The sequence below is a fragment of the Pelobates fuscus genome, chromosome 7 (genome assembly GCF_036172605.1).
Source record: "Pelobates fuscus isolate aPelFus1 chromosome 7, aPelFus1.pri, whole genome shotgun sequence".
NCBI lineage: Eukaryota > Metazoa > Chordata > Amphibia > Anura > Pelobatidae > Pelobates > Pelobates fuscus.
In genome coordinates this window covers 114,593,910-114,613,980 of record NC_086323.1, presented here as the reverse complement: position 1 = coordinate 114,613,980, position 20,071 = coordinate 114,593,910, and the positions used below count along the sequence as shown (strand labels likewise).

The window sequence follows — 20,071 nt, the reverse complement described above, 5'->3', positions numbered from 1 at the left end:
TGACAGTGATGGTGAAGAGAATGAAACAAGGGATTCATATTGGAAGAAGACCAAACCAGCTCTAGCTCTGAGCCATCAACTTCTACAGCTTCAACAATTGTGTATTTTGCACTTTCAAATTATTCTGTTAGTACAGACTTTGGTGGCCTATGGAAATCTGCTCTTGCCAACAGTGTAGAGTACTGCCACTCAAAATCCCTAATGTACCCATCAATATTGTCTTCTGCCTCAATGAAGGCCTTAAACTTCTCAAAAGGTAGTCGGCATTATCTGCTGGGTTCACCTTGGGTGGAGTAATTCATCTTCTGGTCGTGGCACATTTCATCTTCTGGTCGTGACACATTTAGCCACCATTCGTCTTGCCTCTCGATGTCTGCTATTGCTGTATCGGATGGATTGGGCCCATACAGGGTTAGCCTCTCTTTAACGCTCCTCTAAAACACCTGCTCCTCGGTCTAGGTTCACAGACTGTCACCATGCCCCCCCCCCCCAAACAAGACAATGCTCCTGTTTAGGGTGGCAAATATACACAAAATACTTTATTCACCACAAGGACTAGCTTCCAGCAACACATCGTTCAGCTTACGGTGAGCCATATAAACACAGATGCGAATGACCTAGTTAACATTCTCACAACAATAGTAATAGAGAAGGATGTCAATAACAATGACACTATCAAAAGACCTTCCTATTAAAAGGGAATCTCATTGTATAAAGATGTTTCTGGACTCTTCTGGTTAAATTCCATGTTTCTATTCTGTTCACATGCTAAGTTTTGCTGATTTTCCAAGCTGTAGCGTGACATCAATGTGCTCTGCCACTGGTGAAAAAAATGAAACATAGTTGTTTAAAATAATATGGCATTCAATCAAAAGTGGTATAAATGTTCAATTTTATAAAATTTAAATAATATTTTTTAAAGGGCAACTGTCGCCTCAAAATATTTCAGTATAATAATTATTGCATCAAGTATTAAAAAGGAATATATGTTTTTTAAGTGAAAGGTTTGTTGCATCATGCCACCAGACTGCTTTGGGACCAACTATCACTTACAATTGGGGAATCCACCACTTCTTATTAGTGTAGATAAATGGAGTGCCAATAAAGTGGAAAGTCACTTCAACCTACCACTTCACTGGGAACCTCAAGTAGGATAACTCAGGGCGTAGAGTGGGTCCCATTAAGCTTTCTGGCAACATGCTTTCAACTGCAGCTTGGCTGCTTAAAGGACCTCTAAAGTCACCCAGCTCAATGAAGTGGTCTAGATGCAGTGGTCCTGTAATTTTAACCCTTTGAGGTAAATTATTACCGTTTTAAACCAGTGGCTGTATTAGCACCAACCATATGAGGTGGATCTGTTGCACTAAAAGTCGGTCACATGACATGGAAGCTTATAGGAAAGAATTAACGTGCACATGTACATCAGGTCCCCAATGTTCCTCTATGAGATGCACTGGACTTGACCATCACTGGAGGATGCGAGGCCTAATCAATGACATCAAAGAAGGTAGAGAGTGGAGGAGTGCAGAGTCTCAGCACTAGAAAGAGTTGAGTACAACAAGTATTCACTGAACAAAATTATAAACGCAACACTTTTGTTTTTGCCCCCATTTTTCATGAGCTGAACTCAAAGATCTATGACTTTTTCTATGTACACAAAAGGCCTATCTCTCTCAAATATTGTTCACAAATCTGACTAAATCTGTGTTAGTGAGCACTTCTCCTTTGCAGAGATAATCCATCCACAGTTGTGGCATATCAAGATGCTGATTAGACAGCATGATTATTGCACAGGTGTGCCATAGGCTGGCCACTGTCACATCCTGTCCTGCGGAGATGTCTGGCCATGGCTTCTGGTATCCAGTACTCTTTTTACAATCCTTGCTTAGTTTTTCTTGGTTTTTCTATTCTATGTCTGGTTTTCTTTATGCTGGGTTTCTGGGTGCATTCTTATATTCCGTCCCTGGATTTCCCAGTCTCTTGGTTTCATTTAAATGTTTGCTTTATGTTGCCACACCTGTTTGTTTTCCATCATTCCTTTTGTTTCAGCCTGGACCTGCAGCAGTGTTTCAAGTCTCTGCCCTTTCTTGCAGGTAAGTGCTATTGTGGTTTAGTATGGTTCTTTTAGCGAACATTAGGCAGTGTAAGACCTGCCGAATATGGGGTACATTGGCGTTGTGGCAGGCTTATTCAATGTATGATCATATAATGTAACTAAATACCCATACTTTTCATATATAGTGCTTAATTAGGTCTCCTCTTGTTTTGTCTATTATATTTTGTCTTATTTTGTAATCCCAGTCCATGTACAGTCCTGTCCATGTTTAGTTAATGTTCCCTTATGTATTGTGTACATGTTCTGGGTTTAGCTTCCTATCCTTCTCTGGTTCTGGGTTCTACAAGTTCTGTCTTGTTTTCTTGTTTGGCGCCTGTTCTAGTCTTGCCTTGTTTCTGTACTGGATACATTCTTGCTGCAGAGCCTCCCTATTCAGCTCCTGGGAGGTCTGCATATTTCCTAGCTCAACACCAGAGGGCGTGTGGTTGCCCTGCACCAGACCCTGATAAATCCACTTCCACGCTGGAGACTCCCAATTTCTCAGTAGGCACTCAGGGGTTCCGGTTTCCGTACCGCCTCCTTTGACAGCCACAATAAAAAGCATCTCTAAAATGTGCAGTTTTACTGTATTGGAGAGGTCCGGGGGGGGGGGGGGTCTCAAAATCAGTCAGTATCTGGTGTGACCACCATTTGCCTCACACAGTGCAACATATCTCCTTCGCATAGAGCTGATCAGGTTGTTGATTGTGGCTTGTGAAATGTTGGTCCACTCCTCTTCAATGGCTGTGAGAAGTTGCTGGATATTGGCAGAACCTGGAACACGCTGTCGTATACGCCAATCTAGAGCATCCCAAACAATTAAAAATAAATTAAATGTTTTACTCATCTTTTTCCAGATTCCCTATGCGTTGATCACCTGTCCACCTTCCTCTTCTGGTGATAGTCCAACCCAATGCGCATGAGTGCCATGAAGCATCCAATGCTTCTCATAGGAATGGATTGAATCAATTACTTTTCTATGAGCTTCCGTGTCATGTGATCGAGTTTTACACAGCCAGAAATGAAGTCTTTAGTGGTCCTTAAAATTCCTGTGATCATTACAGTAACTTGTGAGATCTAGACATTGATATTTTAGAAGCATTATTTTGACAGATTTTTGGTACCTGAGAGTCATTACTACATTCATACAACATCGTGTCTTCTGCTTCTGGTCTTTCAACACAGTTACTTCCTTCAACTGAATGGGAAAAAAAATAAGTTTTTATTCATACAGCAATTGACTACTAACACAAGCAGTGATCCACAATTAATCGATCCCTTGTAAGGGCTTCTAAGTCAACATTCTTTCTGCATATATCACCATTTCACATTTGACTTGTGATATCTCTCATCAATACATGTTATAGTAGTTCTTACAATGATTAAGAAATGTTGCCTATTTATGCATTTGTTTGTCTTATCTCTTGTGGTACAGAACTCAATGACCGGTGGCCTTTTTAGGCTTTCCTTCTTGTGTTGTGTGAACATTACTACTCTACTACTAAATTGTGACAATAAGAACTTTAAGTATGCTACTCAGACAAATATCCAGAATAGAGGTGTTCAGGTCATTACTTTAGGTCCCTGGCAACGTAAGTTAATAAAATAATACATTATTATTCTTACAGCCACTGAGCACCTCTAACACAAGGAATAATCTACAATTAACCAGTCCCCGATAAAGGAGCTTAAAAAACATGCACTGTGCTATCTGCATACCTCACCATTTCACATTTGGATTTTGACATAGCTCATCAATAAATTATAACATCGTTCTTACAATGCTTAACATAAATTGCCTATATATGCATTTTTTTTCTTCTAAGCAAACATTCTATTACCTCTGATAGCAAGATTTCATTATTGTGTTGTGTGACCATCATATCTTAATAAAACCAGCTTGTTAATCTATTGTTTGTTATTGCTAGTTTCTGATTTCCAGAAGAGTTACAAACATTAAGAAAATACTTCATGGTGTCAGAAGTACTTGACCTGCTAATCTCCTCTGCTAATAAATTGTGAAAAGGACTTTAAGTTTATATATAACTATATATAAACATAAATCTATTAAAATCTGTAAGCTTTGAAGTTGCTGTTTAGGGGATGAGTAAGTGCACTGGATCTATTGTATTGTATAGATTGGTCCCAGCCAGGGCCGGCCTTAGGCATTTAGACGCCCTGTGCGAAAAATCTTCACTGCGCCCTCCCCCCCCCCCCCCCCCGTCATCCATGTATGCTGTAATGTTTGTGTTGTCTGTGTATGTGATAGTAGGTGTGATGACTGTGTGTGATATGTATGCTATGTGTGATATTTGTAATGGGTGTATTAACAGTGTGTGATATGCGTGTATTGGTTGTATGTGACACACACAGAGTCAGACGGCCATACACACACACAGGCAGACAGTCATACACACACACACAAAGGCAGACAGTCTCACACACACACACACAGACACACACAGGCAGACAGTCAGTCATACACACAGACACAGACAGTAATACACACAGACACACACAGAGGCAGTCAGTCATACAGACAGTAATACACACAGACACAGACAGTAATACACACAGACACACACAGAGGCAGTCAGTCATACAGACAGTAATACACACAGACACACACAGAGGCAGACAGTAATACACACAGACACACACAGACACACATAGAGGCAGACAGTCATACACACACACGCAGACAGTCATACACACAGACACACACAGGCAGACATAGGCGTGCGCAGCCTATTGCATTAGGGTGTGCACCCTAAAGCACAAACACACGCTGTGTGTGTGTGTGTGTGTGTGTGCGTGTAAGGGCGCTGTGTGTGTGTGTGTGCTGTATGTGGGTGTGGGTGCTGTGTGTGTGGGGGTGCTATATGTGTGTGTAGGTGCTGTGTGTGTGTGCTGTATGTGTGTGTGTAGGTGCTGTGTGTGGGTGCTGTATGTGTGTGTGTGTGTGTGTGCGCTGTGTGAGGGTGCTGTATGTGTGTAGGTGCTGTGTGTGTTTGCGCTGTGTGTGGGTGCTGTATGTGTGTGTGGGTGCTGTATGTGTATAGGTGCTGTGTGTGTGGGTGCTGTATGTGTGTAGGTCCTGTGTGTGCTGTGTGTGTGTAGGTGCTGTGTGTGTGTAGGTGCTGTGTGTGTGTAGGTGCTGTGTGTGTGGGTGCTGTATGTGTGTGCTGTATGTGTGAAGGTGCTGTATGTGTGTGCTGTGTGAGGGTGCTGTATGTGTGAAGGTGCTGTATGTGCTGTGTGAGGGTGCTGTATGTGTGTAGGTGCTGTGTGTGTGCTGTATGTGTGTGGGTGATTGTGGGGGGTGGAGGTGGGGGTACATGACTCAATATCCCCCCTCCCTTCTTACCTTATGTAGGGAGGGGGGATTCTTGTTCCTGCTGCCTTCCCTGGTGGTCCAGTGGAGGTGAGGTGAGGTGCCGTTTAGTTAATATCCCCGCTCCCTTGTTACCTTATGTAGGGAGGGGGGACCATGCTACCGCCATCCCTGGTGGTCCAGTGGAGAGTGAACTCTACCCTGCGGGGCTAGAGTTCACTCTCGCGAGATTTGAGCGTTGCTGCGGCAACGCTCAAATCTCGCGAGAGGAACCCGGCGGAGCTGCTGGCAAGAGCTCCGCCGGTCCTCTCCTGCCTCCCTCCCTGCCTGTGGGTCGGTGGGGAGGGAGGCTGAGAGCAGAGCCGGCGCTCGGATAGCGCCGGCTCTGCATGAGCCAACAGCGGAGATCCTGAGATCTCCCCTGCCGGTCTCAATACATAGGCGTGCTGTGGGGATTAGGGTGTGCCCAGGCACACCCGGCACACCCCGTGCGCACGCCTATGCAGGCAGACAGTCATACACACAGACACAGACAGTAATACACACACAGAGGCAGATAGTCATACACACAGACACACACAGGCAGACAGTCATACACACAGACACACAGAGGCAGACAGTCATACACAGACACACAGAGGCAGACAGTCATACACAGACACAGACACACAGAGGCAGACAGTCATACACAGACACACAGAGGCAGACAGTCATACACAGACACACAGAGGCAGACAGTCATACACACACAGGCAGACAGTCATACACACACACACAGACAGTAATACACACACAGAGGCAGACAGTCATACACACACAGACAGTAATACACACAGGCAGAGAGTCACACTCACCTGCCAATCACAGTTACCTGTGGAGGCAGTGCAGCTCCTGGTGACTGTTTGGTCGGGAAGCAGGGACTCCTTCCTGCTTCCCCTGCATCAGTTTTCCGGCGCTTTTAGCTCCGCCCCCGCCGCACGTTAAATTTTTTTTTTTTTTTAAATCCCGGGCGGCTGTGCGGCCGCACGGCGCCCCCTGCTCCATGGCGCCCTGTGCGGCCGCACAGCTCGCACACCCCTAAGGCCGGCCCTGGTCCCAGCAGCCCCTTTTATGTCTAGGCCAACTCTCTAGTTTTGCACCCCTCCCTGTCACACATGCCTCATTTCTTGCCCCTATTTAACCTTGTACTGCAGAGAGACCCAGATGGAGTTTTTTTCCCCAAGTAAGTGGGTTCTTCTCGTAAGAGCAGACAATAGGTTGTTAGAGTGAGACCTGCCCAAAATGGGATACATTGACGTAGTGGCAGGCTTATGCAATGTATGATCATATGCTTTAACTAAACTGTTAGTTTGTTGGTGCTTGCGAGTTGTATATATGCAGGTCCAGCCTTAGGGGTGTGCAAGCTGTGCGGTCGCACAGGGTGCCTTTGAAGTAGAGGGTGCCATGTGGCCAACACAGCTCACACATTCCCTGAGTGACAGGTGTGAGGGGTGCTCAGAGCACCCCTATAATGCTGGTTGCGCTGTATGGTAGGTTGGTGAGCATGGGCTGTGTAATGATAGGTGGGGACCGTTTCTATACAACTTAGAAGGGCTCTGATTCTCTGTAACTGTTTTGGGCATGGGACCATGCCTGCGGTTGGTCAAATAAATGACTTCCAGGAGATTCCTGAACCCCTGAACTGATCTGGGTTATTTTTGGATATGTTGGTCACCCAGATCAGGGGATGTAACATTTGTGGTGACATTATGTGTTTTTGGGGTGCTTTGGGGTTTTATAAAAATAAGTGTTTTTTTCTGCCTGGAGATAATTGAGTTAATACAGTATCTGACTCAATTATCTCCCAGGCAGAGGGAAGGGATTTTATGCTATGTGAGGGAGTGTCATTCATTGTAACACTGTTATTATTGGTCTGTGATTTTGTACCATAGTTCCCCACAAGGTCCATGTGGGAGTGCCCCTTGCATGGGGATTGTCATAAAACGCTAAGAGTGGCACCATAAAAAAAGTTCCTGCCTACCCTCAACATAGAGTGTCATCTCATGTGTGGAGGGAGAGGGGGGGGGGGGACAACTGTATCTGCTCTGGAGATTGCTATATCACAATACTCCCCTGGGTTCTAATCACTAGCTCTTATAAGTGCTGTTCCTGCTATACTCTCTGGAGTAGAAGAGGTTCACCCACTGGAAGCTGGATCCTGGTCTTGGGTCCAGGGTGAGTGGAGGGCGGCGAGACACCAGCCAAGCTGCAGCGCTTAAGGGGCTACAGTGCTTATGGTGTCTGGTGGAGGGCTTGGGGTCCTCGGTGAGGACTAGGTGAATCGATTGATGGAGGCACCCGGTCGGGGTGCCAGGCGGTCCGTCACACCTCCCGTTACGGGTTTTTACCCCCCCCCCCACTTCAGCCTCTAACCCCCACCACAACTCATATCCCTACACTTTAGGCTTTAACACCCACTACTGAACCTATCCCCATACTAGAGCTTCTAACCCTCTACTACTGTTCCTAAACCCACAATGAAGCATCTAACCCCCACCACTAAACCATACTACAACCCCTTATCCCCTACTACATACTACATCTTCTAACCTCCCAATTACAGCCACTAACTCACCACTACAGCCGCTTCTCCCAAAGTACAGCCCCAATTCCCTACTACTGTCTCAAGCCTCCCCCTACTGCCGATCCTCAAAGAAATTGTTGCAGGCAGGGGCCAAGTGCATTGAGGGCATTTGTCAGCAAGGGCCTGGTTGGGTGCTGTGGCCCTTTAACAGCTCTCTCTACTTTAGTTTCACCACTTTGTTAGGGTGATGGCCAGGGAGTGGGGGAGGCAGGACCCAGGGGGTCCAAGCAAATGCATGCCCAGGAAACAATCAAATATGTACCGTGGACATTGCAACACACAACACTCACAGTGGCGCAAACTTATCACTCTCAACTACTCACACAGATGCACATACCACTCACAGCTACCCACACACAGTCACATCACTCACAGCAATACACACAGCCAGCCTTATGCATCACACACAGAAAGCCACAACACACACCTCACACACAGCTACCACACACGGCCACCCTACACCTACACAAGATACACTACACCCATACCACATGCATCAACAATTTAATACATTTTACATTACATAACATTACAAAATAACATAGGGGAATCATTTCCTGGTGAACACCTTAAGGAAATAGGCTGCACACATCTATGCTGCAGCTCTGCATTTATGCTGGAAAAAGCCCTGCACGCTGAATGCAACTAGATTATATCATCAAATTCCACACAGAGTCTACATAAACTATCAGGGCTGCAAAAGGAAGTAAAATGGGGGTAAGAGTAGGACAAGTGCCCTGCAAACAAATGTGGATAGGGAAATCACTTAAAATAACATAAAAATTAAAAATACAGCTGAGCCATAAAATAGCACTAGATGGAATCTTTGATTTTAGCTTTGGAAGAACATAAATCAAAATCTAAAGCATGGCTGTCAGGAGGATCACCAGAATTATCCATTTGAGAGAGGGTTGGAGTGCAGGATATTCTCTTTCATTGTTCAAACTGAGCTCAACTCCTGATGCATGGAGAAAAGGCCTTCACAAGCCTCAGCTCTTGTGTACATAGTTTATACTAAGTGACCCATAGGTTGAGGAGGCGATGACTGTGGCGGTGTAGGTGGAAGCAGCGGTGGAGGAGGAGGAGGTAGCCAACACAGTTTATATATATATATATATATATATATATATATATATATATATTTTAATTGGGGTAGCCCCCAAAATATTGGGACATATAAAAAAAAGAAAACTGTTCCTCATGAGGCGGTGAGCGGGAAGGCCGAAGTTACGCTGCAGTGCAGACAGGCGAGCAGCAGCAGGGTGAGAACGCCGAAAGCGCACACAGACGGCCCACACTTTCTGCAGCAGCTCTGATATATCTGGGTATACGCCGTGGCGGTGTAGGTGGAAGCGGCAGTGGAGGAGGAGGAGGCAACAGGAGCAAAGCTGTGTACCTAAATAAAGATTGTCAAACGTTGTATCCTGGAACGGTGTCCCATCCGGTACTGGGGAAATGGGTCTGAGCTATTCTAATCAAAGGGGATAACCATTGGTTACTCAGGTCCCCCTTCAATTGGTGGCAAGCGGCAGGATCCCATGTCCCTGCCAACAGACCCATGGACTACAGTGCTCTAAAGAGACCTAACGCTGCAGGACTTGTGTGGAGCCAGAGGAATAACGCCTGGTGGGCGTACCAAGGCCAAATTGACTGCTGTGCTCATGGAGGATGACCAGGCACGCAGTGAGGCAAAGAACCTCAGCCGGGGGCTGGAGATTAGGAGGAAGTGCGCAAGGAGGTGGAACGGCGCCTGGCATATTACTGAGAGCCAGCCTCAGAGGAGATTGTCAGCAGGAACTTTTTGGAGGTGCAAGCTTATGTCTTTGCCAATAGACAGAGATCAACCTCCATGAACCAGATGAAGGAAGAAGGAAGCAGAGGGCATCGAGAAGCACAACCACCCTGGCCCACAAGCTACCATTCAATGCCTTCAAAGACTTCAAGGAAGCAGAAGGAGGCATCGATTACTTTTTACAAGATTTTGAGCACCAGTGCCTACTCCAAGACGTGGACCCCAGAGGAGATCACCCAGGTCATCATGCTAGAGCACTTTTCCAATGTGCTCCCCAACGACAAGGCGACAACGCATTCGTATGTCAATCCATATCAACTTTCGATGCCATTTACTGCGCCTACCATGGTGACAACGGGGAATCAGGGTTCGATTCCGTACAGGGACCCTGCCAAACAGCTACCACATGCAAGGAAGGCAGCAGGCGTGCAAATGACCTACTCCCGACGCGGGGAGGTAGTGACGACAAATAACAATACAGGACTCTTTAGAGGCCCTGTAATTGTAATGAGTCCACTTGAAATCCCTTAACTCTGATCAATTGGAGGGCATGTCTTGTGCAGAGCGACTGACCCGTGCGTGCTGCAGTTGAAACTCCACTATCGCCTGCTGCTGCTCGCACAGTCTCTCCAGCATGTGCAAGGCGAAGTTCCACCTTGTGGGCACGTCGCATATGAGGCGGCGAGCGGGAAGGCCAAAGTTACGCTGCAGCGCAGACAGACGAGCAGCAGCAGGGTGAGAATGCCGAAAGCGTGCACAGCCGTTACAGTGAATGTCACATCCTGTTTCAAGTTGCGGATCAGTCTGGTGATGGCTTCTGGCTTCCAGTACTCTTTTTACTGAAGCTGCATCAGGGTCCTGGTATGTGGCCGCACAAACGCTGGTGCTCAACACCAGGGGGCATGTGGTTACCCAGCACCAGACTCTGCTAATCCATTCCACACTGTGACTCCTAACTTCAACATCAGGCATACTGGGTCCCATGCGTCCGACCGCCGCCCAGACAGTGTCTGGGTCCAGGTCACTGGACTGCGAAACTGTGAATGGCTCGTTAAATCTGTTATGGTTCATTTTATCCCTCCATCTGTTACTTGGATAACTGTGGGAATTCTAAAGATAATACATGCTGATGAGCGCTAGGGGACGGCCGCTCCGCTTTTGCACCCTGCTCCTTCTTATGCTGTGCTGGTGCCACTGTGCGACTAGCGTCTCTTCCTCCAAACTGCACACATCACTCGCATGACCTTGATTCCATGTGGGGTCTAGGACCTCATCATCCTCCACATCATCTTCCACCCACTCCTCAACCCTGCCCTTATTGCCGGTCTGCACACTGCAGAAAGCCACAGCAGTTGGCACCTGTGTTTTTCCAGAATGTAAAGTCTGCAAAGGACATATGGAACTTGCTTTAGAATTGTATCTAGGCAACAGTTTTCCCTATAAACTGACCTCTCAGTTTGACTTGTGAGGGTATTGTTCCCGAATTACAATAATGTTATATTGGTATTTGACGGTTCTATTTGACTCTCAGATATGAAGAGCACGCCCAAAATGTACTATTTAGCAGATTAGCACCCAGAAAATAAGGACGTTTACAACTGCGCTGTAAACGCACTCTTTGACGCTTCTATTTGACTCTCAGATATGAAGAGCACGCCTAAAATATACTATTTAGCAGATTAGCAGCAAAACAATTAGAATCTTTACAACTGCGCTGTTAGCGCATTATTTGACGCTTCTATTTGACTCTCAGATATAAAGAGCACGCCCAAAATGTATTATTTAGCAGATTAGCACCCTGAAAATAAGAACTTTTACAACTGCGCTGCAAGCGCACTATTTGACGCATTGATTTGACTCTCAGATATGAAGAGCACGCCCCAAAATGTACTTTTTTGCAGATTAGCAGCAAAACAATTAGAATTTTTACAACTGCGCTGTAAGCGCACTATTTGACGCTTCTATTTGACTCTCAGATATGAAGAGCACGCCCAAAATTTACTATTTAGCAGTTTAGCAGCAAAACAATTAGAATGTTTACAACTGCGCTGTAAGCACACTATTTGACGCTTCTGTTTGACTCTCAGATATGACGAGCACCCCACTAATATACTTTTTAGCACCCAAAAAGTTTTACGTTTTAAAACTGCAATGTGACAGCAGTATTTGACGCTTCTATTTAAATCTCAGATATGAAGTGCACCCCACTAATGTACTAGTTTACAGAATTCTTTACTAATCTGTCACTGAAAGCGACCACATCCTGTCCCTACACTAATAAGAGCTCATGTGACGTGCAGCACTACGTGACTCCAGCTTATATATATATAGAGGCTGGGTCACATGCTGCACTGGCCAATCACAGCCATGTCATTAGTAGGCATGGCTGTGATGGCTTCAAAGGGCACACGAGTCAACACTTGTTGATTGGCTGCCCTGCAGCCTTTGAAAACGCGCCATTAAATCACTGAACACCGATCTCCAACTCGAACATACACTGATATGTCCGTGATCGGGTCCGGGGTCCAAAAAACTTAATGTTCGGTACGAACCCGAACTTTACAGTCCGGGTTCGCTCAACTCTAGTAAGAATGGTCAAATGTGCTGGTGATTTACAGACTATACAGCCCACCCTTGGCTCTATATGTAGTATTCCGAAATTGTAATGAGTATGAATGAAGGATCAATCTTGATCAATATGTCAGATCAACACAGGAGGCAAAAGTGGATAAAGTAAAAATATATTGTATATTTATGATAAAAGGGAAAAAAATGAAAATATATAAAAACACAATAAAAATATAATAAATGTAAATAAGGCGTTAGAGGACTAGAGTAAATTGAACAGTCAAAGCTATGTGTCTTTAATTGTCTACAAGGCTCTGTCTGAATAATAGTGTTATAAAGCCGAATAAATAGAAAAAAAACATGAGTTAGGAGCTGAATAGATATAGCTTTCATGTTATTTGCATGCTGTATCTTGGAACGCTGATTTTTAAAGTCCAAACCGGTAAAAAAAAAAAAAAAAAAAGGGTAACTCTTTCTGGGGGAATACCCTTGGAATGTTTATGCGCTTCTTTTTTCTTGGAGTGACACATTTTTCACCTTGTTCAAGTATTCAAATAACAAAATCACTCCATCAAAAACAACCCCTGAGGAAAATATATAAAGGCAAAAAAATAAATAGTAACAAAAATAAACTGAAACTCTCTCTCAATGTGCCTTTAAAGGAACCAATCCCTGATATTGTCTGTTCCAAAAACACATTAACTAAGCTAACTAATTAACCCTCTAAGTGTTGGTAATCTCTACCTTAGCCATATGTCCAGTGGGGGTTGAGGGTTACCTTAATTTCGTGTTAAACTGCTTGAAAATAAGTTAACACTGACTTTAGTGACAGCACCAACGGACTCCAGTCACTTTAACGAAATCCAGTGTGCATATGAATAGAATCTGTTCATGACAGTTGTCAGATATTGTTTTAAAAAAAACACTATTAGTGTTGGGAATACAAACATGTATTTCTAATGTCAAAGTGTTCTAGTAACTATTTAGTGTCAGACATATTATCAAGAAACTATTAAAGGATCACTATAGGGTCAGGAACACAAACATGTATTCCTGGCCCTATAGTGTTTAACACCCCCCCCCCCCCAGTATAAAACTCACCTTATTTCCTGTGACATAATCAAAATAGCCGATTTTTAGCCAATCCAAAATATCTCTAATGAGACAGAAAGGGGTATTTTTGTTATATACACACCTATATACTTGTTAACCCTTAATAGGGAACACATGGGATGGGCGGCTGCATTGTAACAAAGCTGTGTGATACAAAAAGTGAATACCTGTAGATTTGCTTAGTGCAGATTAAGAGTTTATTTGAAATCTCCAAGTATTTCTTTTGAACACAAATACAAAAAGAAAAAGAAAAGTCCTGCGCTCACTCCCATCACTCCTGGGCGGCAGCAATGACTACAGTACACATCAGCTAATACATATAGTAAAAACCAAAGAAAAAAGTTGCCTGCATCCTTAATCCCTATGTATATTTAAACAAATGGAGGTCATTTAGTTACTGTAGTCATTGCTGCCGTCCAGGAGTAATGGAAGTGAGCGCAGGACTTTTCTTTTTCTTTTTGTATTTGTATTCACTTTTTGTATCACACAGCTAAGTTACAATGCTGCCGCCCATCCCATGTGTTCCCTATTAAGGGTTAACAAGTATGAAGGGGTGTATATAAAAAATAGCCCTTTCTGTCTCCTTAGAGATATTTTTGCCAGAAGCTCAAGGAAGCAGGCTGAAGGGTCAGAGTAGGACCCGTCTTGTTGATACTTTTATTGGTATGTTATATGTAACATTATTGAATACCAATATATCGTTATCACCATTTTTATTAATACATATGTATATTGTCAGCTTACAATATCAAAATTGAGAGTGTAGTTGCTGAGAGCATTGGAAAATGTTAATTTGGTTTGCAACCATTTGTGGAAATAGTTGGTTATTATTAAGAGATTGTCTATGCATATTTAATACATTACAATATCTACATAACTAGATATTATAATATGATATCCTGTTCTATTATGGTTAAGACTATTGAATGTTAATGCAAATATTATGTTGAGTTATTGCATACGTTGGTGATACTTTTTTTTTTTTTAGCCATTAACTACTTTGATTATCATCCAGATCTTCATTGTCTGTTTAGAAAATTATATCTTCACATATTTGAAGTAATTTTCTTTGTTATACGATTACTGATTGTTATAATCGTATATACAGTATCTCACAAAAGTGAGAAAACCCCTCACATTTTTGTAAATATTTTATCTTTTCATGTGACAACACTGAAGAAATGACACTCTGCTACAATGTAAAGTAGTAAGTGTACAGCCTGTATAACAGTGTAAATTTGCTGTCCCCTCAAAATAACTCAACACACAGCCATTAATGTCTAAACCATTGGCAACAAAATTGAGTACACCCCTAAGTGGAAGCTCTGGTGAACTCCATGCCCATGAGGGTTAAGGCAGTGCTGGAAAATAATGGTGGCCGCACAAAATATTGACACTTTGCCCAATTTGGACATTTCCACTTAGGGGTGTACTCACTTTTGTTGCCAACAGTTTAGACATTAATGGCTGTGTGTTGAGTTATTTTGAGGGGACAGCAAATTGACACTGTTATACAGGCTGTACACTTACTACTATACATTGTAGCAGAGTGTCATTTCTTCAGTGTCACATCAAAACATATAATAAAATATTTACAAAAATGTGAGGGATGTACTCACTTTTTAAGTAATATAATTATTGCATGTTATATTGTAATGAATTATAAATTAAGATTGAACCACAAAAATTTAGGATCAGAGATATATAAAATAGTATGTATCTATTTAAATAAATATTGTGGGTGTGGTCATTTAATAATTACTATCGCCATATTAATATGGATATAAATATCCATTATAATTATTGAATATTACTAAAATGATATTTTTTTTAATATAATTTTCAACCTATTATTTTTAATATGTTGTTCTACAATTATTCCTATATTAGATTATTGACTCTTCAAAAAAAAAAAGATTTAAAAAAATAAATAAATAAATTGCTTTACTTACCTTTACTTACCTTTCCTCCCCCTTAAGTCTCGTTGCAGCTGCCCAGCTTCCTTGGCTGATCCACGCAGAGCAGGGGTGGGAAACCTTTGGCCCTTTAGATGTTTTGGACTACATCTCCCATAATGCTCTTACAACCATAATGCTAGCAAATCATAAAGGGAGATGTAGTTCACAACATCTGGAGAGCCGAAGGTTCCCCCCTCCTCTACGGGGATCAGCCAAGGAAGCGGGGAAGCTGCACTGAGACTGAGGGAAAGGGTTAGAAAGGTAAGTAGATATTATTATTATTATTATTATTATTATTATTATTATTATTATTATTATTATTAATTTTTTTTTTTACTTTTTCCCACTATTGCCGTAGATAAACATTGGGAGACTAATGCACTACAAATCACTGTACTGCATCAATCAGCATCTCCTTCTAGAGATCAGTGTCTTCATGCAGAGCATAAGTCCTTTGAGTGGTTGCCGTAGTGACTTTCTTTACACTGCTGAGTTTGCAGGCTCTTTGCCCCAGAACCATTACATTACATTGGCGTCAAACTTTATAAAAAAAAAAAAATAAACAAAACAGTAAAACCTGATTTATACCAGTACTTCAGTTAAAGCAAAATAAACTCGAGGATTAGTGGATGCAAGCATTAATACATTTTAAGTTGAGATTTCTGTTAATACCTTGGTTTGTGTAGTCTGTATATATGATAGGAAACCTGCAATGAATATAAGAAATGGTTTATTCCATGGCATTTAATAAACACTAATAAAGTATTTTAACCCCTTAAGGACCAAACTTCTGGAATAAAAGGGAATTATGACATGTCACACATGTCATGTGTCCTTAAGGGGTTAAAATGACCACTTAGAGCAGTGGTTCCCAAACTTTTTAGGTTCAAGGCACCCTAATATTTAATATTTATTGAGCCCCAGCCCTCTGATTATATAATAGGCACAGCTAACATTTTTGGTTTTATATTGTTTTTCAAGTATTAAATATGATTTGCCAAAAAAATTCTTTTTCAACTTCAAAGTTTGCAGAATAATCTGTTAGCTGTGTTTGTAGCTGCACACTCTGTATTTTCTACTTTTGTTTCATGTTTCTAATGATCTAAGGTTTGCTTCAGGAAGTAGAGCAACATCTTACTTTTTATTGTCATTATATTTGTTAATACACATTTGCCGCAAAACCTGCAAGCCAAGTGTTCTGCTTTGTTTGGCGTGTATGTATCACATTATATAAAGTAACTTTATCTGAAACTGTTTTTGGTTGTACAAATATTAACCCATATCATTATATTGTAGATCCTTTCTGAAATCACACGTGTTTACATAAAGTTGCACGTGTATATGCGCATAAATATACAATGCTGCCTGGGGCAAATATTACACTGGCATCAGGCAAAGCATGGTGATTATACCCAGCCTAAGACAAGTACTGACAAAGAAGTACATGGAGACATAAAGACAGTCTTGGTGAACTTACTCTTGTCCTACGGGAGCAGAAGCTGTGGAAACACAAACAACACATTAGAGTATTTAATATTTATTCAGTTTATAGGTTACTGATATTATTCGATGCTCCCCTCATCATGTCCTATTGTCCTTCCTTTTCTAATTCTCAGCAAAACTTTCTCATTGTAAACCCCAGGCTGACCCTATTACCGCCTAAAACCCTTCAGTTTTCCTATCATACAATATTTTTTTTTTTATAATTATTTTTTTAATATATTTTCTTACACACATATGTACCCAAATATAGTTATATCCAGAAATATTTGGACACTAACACAAGTTTTGTTATATCCACCGTTTACCAAAATAAATTTGCGTTACAGTTAAATAATTAATAGGGGCTTAAAGTGCAGTCTTTCAGCTTTAATTTGAGTGCAGTAACATCCAAATTGGAGAAAAGGTTTAGGAATTGCAACTCTTTAATATGTAGCCCCCTCTTTTTCAAGGGACCAAAGGTAATTGGATAATTGAGTTCAAAGCTATTTCATAGAAAGGTGTGGGCTATTCCTTCAATATTTCTTCATCAATTAAGCAGGTAAAAGGCCTGGAATACGTTCCAGGTGTGGCATTCACATTTGGAAGCTGTTGCACTGAACTCACATTGTGGAGTCTAAGGAGCTCTCAATGCAAGTAAAACAGGTCATCTTTATGCTGCAAAAAAATAAATCACCAGTTTGGTACATTCTCAGAAAGAAATAATGCACAGGTCAGCTCTGCAACACAAAAAGTAATGGACATCCACAGAAAGCAACAGTGGTGGATGATCATAGGATCCTTTCCATGGTAAAGAAAAACCCTTCACAACATTCAGCAAGTGAAGAACACTCGCTAGGTCTAGGAGGTAGGTGTATTATTATTCAAGTCTACCACAAAGAAAAAAATTCACAAGATAAAATACAGAGGGTTCACCACAAGGTGCAAACCATTCATAAGACTCAAGAATAGAAAGTCCAGATTAGACTTTGCCAAAAAAATATAATATAAAAAAGGAAAGCCCAGTTCTGGAACAGCATTCGTTGAAACTAAGAAGCCTGGGTCTAATTAAGGATCAGACTTAAAAAAATTGACTTCATTAATACATGCAACAGGATGTGGATCTCATTATTATTATTATTTTTTTTTTATGTATATAGCGCCATCAGATTCCGTAGCGCTGTACAATGGGTGGAGTCATACATCCTGAAATATAATTTATTTACACTTTTTTTGTAGTTTACTTTTAATTCCAGTAACATTAACTCTACTACTATCAAATTGTATCTTTGGGGCCACCCGTAATACACTGTATGTTTGTTTGTTTCTCCAATTAATAAAAGGGGGAGGGGGGAGATTCTCTAAACAATTAAATCCTGAACCACCTGAATTCATATACAGGTGAGTTAGAAGGATGCCATAACATTAACAGTAGAGGGAAGGCTAGATATATAATATCACAGTGTGATAGATACTACGACCAATGGGGAAACGGAAGCAATGGTAACCTAAGAAGTTGCATTGATTTTTTTTTTTTTTTTTTTTTCTTACCCTGGATTTGAGGGAGAACCCTATGGCACTGACCTGGTTGTAGCAGTTAGCCAATTGGAATATTGCCTCTCTCTTCAGTTCAGCTCTTACTATATCTCCAGGACTACTCATAGCTTATTACATTAATTTGGTTACCACTGCTTCCGTTTCCCCATTGGTCTTAGAATCTATCATGTAAGGAATAATTGATGACAGGCTGTTGAATTATTAGAAAAAAAAGTATTGCACACGAGAGGTGGTAATGCGGTCACGACGCAAAGCGGAGTGTGTGTTATTTTTTTTCTAATAAATCGATGGCCTGGAATCAATTAATCAGCTTATACTAAAATTACCACACCTGGAAACATTGTTCAGACGATGTATTTCAAGACGTTTGTCAAGTTTTTGTCATTAAAATACTCTTGTATGTAGGACTAATTTCTTACGCAACTGTAATGCGGTCAAGACCTGCCTGGAACTACTTTAGCCTGAAAATAATACACACCTTAGAATGCTCGTCAACCAATCCGATTGAAGCATTCAACGGCCCTGTAGTATAAACTGTGATATTATATATTTAGCCTTCCCTCTACCGTCAATGTTATGGCATCCTTCTAACTCACCTGTATATGTATTCAGGTGGTTCAGGATTAAATTGTTTAGTGAATCTTCCCCCTCCCTCCTTGCCCTTTTTTTATTTTTTATTTTTGTCCATTATACTACGGCTTGATTACGCCTTACTATTAGGGTGGATTAGTAACCACCTAGTATCAATTAAGAGTAGAAATCAATGTCTGTGCTATTTATTATAAGGAACGGGGGACATATATCTAAACTATAGGAGGTTACCCTCCTTTTAACTCTTCTGTATACATATTTAGGTGGCTCGTGAGTTACCTGTTTATTGAATCTTCCCCATACACCCTTTTTATTTTTTTTTGTCAGTTAAAGATACAGTTTGATTACACCTGACTATTAGGGTGGATAAATATTCGCCATGTATCAGCAGAGAGTTAAAATCAATGTCTGTGTCAATCATTATAAGAAACTGGGGATATTATCTGAACTCTAGGAAGTTACCTTTTTCTCTCAGTATAAGGAATGCTTTGCATCCTCTGAGATCTCTTTTGACAATGTTGAATAAAGTCTAGTGAGCAATTGCATACTTTGTAAAGTATATCCCTGCTATTGAATTTGTATTGTTTTCCTACTAAGTATCGACAGCCACACGATCTATCTATCAAAATTATATTCCTTTGGTAAATACCAGCAAGGAATGCCATATCGGGATAACGTCTATTTCTTCAATTTAAATACTATTTACACATAATGATTTATGAACAGGTTTATTTTAGTTTAAGACAAATTACTGTGAGTATCATTGCTCAGACACTCAGACAAACCAACAATATGGAGCTGCTAGAAAAGAAGGCGATAATGATAGAAAAGAGGGACAGAGATTTTAGCCCAAAGTATAAACGGAGGTATATACTTCGGAGGTATATTATTTTATCTTCCTGGTAAAATATTTTATAAATAAATACATATTATTCTGTTTGATTGAATCCTTGCAGTGTTA

General features: G+C 41.5%; 1 long non-coding RNA gene across 1 annotated transcript; it reads right to left on the bottom strand.

The window, feature by feature from the left end:
* Positions 1–671: 671 nt before the first annotated feature.
* LOC134568779 (uncharacterized) lies at positions 672–16,190 on the bottom strand. The gene is made up of 3 exons (XR_010084060.1): positions 16,156–16,190; positions 3,220–3,293; positions 672–820 (listed from the first exon to the last, which is right to left on the bottom strand). It is a non-coding gene; the product is annotated as an uncharacterized LOC134568779 (long non-coding RNA).
* Between the last annotated feature and the right edge of the window lie 3,881 nt (positions 16,191–20,071).